Genomic DNA, 2786 nt, shown 5'->3' on the forward strand with positions numbered 1-2786 from the left:
TCGTCCTCTACGTCTCTAACTAACTACTACCTACGTACTTACTTCTTCGTCCTCTCTCTCACACACACCACTACTTCTTCTTCTCTCTCTCTCTCTCTCTCTCTCTCTCTCTCTCTCTCTCTCTCTCTCTCTCTCCCCCTCTTTTTTTCTTTCTCTATCTCTCTCTCTCTCTCTCTCTCTCTCTTTCTCTCGCTCCCTGTCTCTCTCTTATCTCACTTCTCCATTTCACCTCATTCTATTTGCTTAAGTTGTACTTCTTTGAAGGACAACTGTTTATTTCGAGCCGACAAAATAAATACTTAGGGAGACGGCGCGATAAGAATGCGTCGACAGACTTCCGCTCCTCCGTATTTATTTTAAATATCGGAATCGGAAGATCCGGCTGCTGTGACTAATAAACAGGGTTGCCTATCGTCTGGCTGCCTCTGATTAACACAGACGCTGCTTGCCGCATCCACTGCGCAGCATCCGTATCATGCATAGAGAGACAGAGAGCCGCATCCACTGCGCAGCAACCGTATTATGCATAGAGAGACAGAGAGCCGCATCCACTGCGCAGCATCCGTATTATCGAGAGTAAGATAATAACCTTCCTTATTATCTTACTCTTGGTATCATACATAGAGAGACAGGGCTTCAGCAGTGAATGCAGCATTCCTTCCCCTTCACGCCGTGGAGAAGTCGGCACGTATCTCCTATATATTCCTATCCAGCACGAAACATCTTCCCATCCACACGCACGCACACACACACACGCACACGCGCACACACACACACGCGCACACACACACAGGCGCACACACACACGCACACGCGCACACACACGCGCGCGCACACACACGCGCGCGCACACACACGCGCGCGCACACACACGCACGCGCGCACACAGACGCACGCGCGCACACAGACACAGGCGCACACACACGCGCGCACGCACACACACACACGCACACACACACACACGCGCGCACACAGACACAGGCGCACACACACACACACGCACACGCGCACACACACGCGCGCGCACACAGACGCACGCGCGCACACCGACACAGGCGCACACACACACACATGTAGGGAAGCGGCAGGTGTAAGAAAGCGCAGCTTCTCTACACCTGGCGTCTCCACCCGCGGCTTCTCTACACCTGGCTTCTCCATACGTGGGCGCACTTTGCTAATTTCCCGGGGGTCTGATTCAGCCTCGCCGCGCGGTGGAGGCCACTAATATAACCACAATTAATACGTGACGCTCGCGCGCGATGCTCGGCCCAATTAGCCTAGATAACTTTATGGGCTTGTTGACAGCAAATTCGCAGGAACAACTAGACTCGGCTCTCATCCTTTCGATAGCATAGTCCAGTTTTTCGCCTAGCTCCTACACCCTATTCCAGCTATACCTCTCCGCCCTACCGTCGACCTTACACCTCCACCCCGCCGAGCGTCTCCGTGAACCTCCTCTATAAGGTACGAAATTACTGATATTCGGTTACGATTCTGTGTGTATGTAGACATCTGTGTAGTATCGTGAGTTGCGTTTCTCTAGATGTTAAAGTAGTCTGTGGTATAATAGAACGAACGAAGAGTAGCTTTATAATACTGTGTTCGTGTTATCTATCTGTGTTACCTATCGTGGACTCTATATCGACGCAACCTGTTACTACCCCTATAAGAAACGGGTGCCACTAGCGCACTCACTAAACCGTAGAGCCTGCGGAGCGGGGAGCAAATCCCTTGCTTAGACACACGCACACGCGCACACAGACGCACGCGCGCACACAGACACAGGCGCGCACACACACACGTACACGCGCACACACACACGCGCGCACACAGACGCACGCGCGCACATAGACGCACGCGCACACACACGCGCACACACATACACACACGCGCACACAGACACGCAGGCGCACACTCACGTACATACACGCACGCAAACGCACACACACACACACGCAAGCACGCACGAACACACACACACGCGCGCGCGCGCACACACACACACACGTACGCGCGCAGCACAGCTATGGCTTTGCTCGTTAAAGGTCACCCGACAGCAGCCGGGGCGGAAGAGCAATCTCATCAACAGCAGCTGCTGAGTGGATGAAGGCTGCTACATGCCGCTACATGTTCTCGCTACAAACACACGGAGGACATGATGCGTCATGCGCGATCCCCGTAAACACGTTGTTGTTGAACGCGCGCGCTTGCGTGCGTTGCTGCGTGTGTGCGTTGGTGCGTGTGTAGGTGGGTGCGTTTCTGTGTGTGCGCATGCGTTGGTGCATGTGTGCGTTGGCGCGTGTGTGGTTCGGTGCATTGGTGCGTGTGTGGGTGGGTGCGTTGGTGCGGGTGTGGGTGAGTGTGTGGGTGGGCGCGTGCGTGCTTCAGAGCGTGTGTCGGTGCGTACTTCAGAGCGTGTGTGTATGCGTGCGTGCGGTTTACGGTGCAGTTTATTACGCACATATACGCATAATACCAAGAGCTAATAGATCGCAGTTAGTTTTCAACGCAAAACCTACACAGCTGTTCACGCGATAAATCATAGCTTAGCGCAATGCATGCACAAGCATTAACGCGATCCTATGACACGATATCGTACACACACGCGCGTACGGAGGTTTCCCCGGGCGTAGAGAGAGAGAGAGAGAGAGAGAGAGAGAGAGAGAGAGAGGAGAGAGAGAGAGAGAGAGAGAGAGAGAGAGAGAGAGAGAGAGAGGGGAGAGAGAGAGAGAGAGAGAGAGAGAGAGAGAGAGAGAGAGAGAGAGGAGATGGAGAGAGCCGCGGGG

The 2786-nt window shown here is 53.9% G+C and overlaps 1 protein-coding gene across 1 annotated transcript in view; it reads right to left on the reverse strand.

The window, feature by feature from the left end:
- The window catches only part of LOC106808696, a 6250-nt gene that overhangs the window by 3210 nt on the left and 254 nt on the right, over positions 1–2786 (reverse strand). The gene's annotated exons all lie outside the window — the stretch shown is intronic.

This window comes from Priapulus caudatus, unplaced genomic scaffold, assembly GCF_000485595.1.
Source record: "Priapulus caudatus unplaced genomic scaffold, Priapulus_caudatus-5.0.1 Scaffold296, whole genome shotgun sequence".
In the NCBI taxonomy this organism is placed as follows: domain Eukaryota; kingdom Metazoa; phylum Priapulida; class Priapulimorpha; order Priapulimorphida; family Priapulidae; genus Priapulus; species Priapulus caudatus.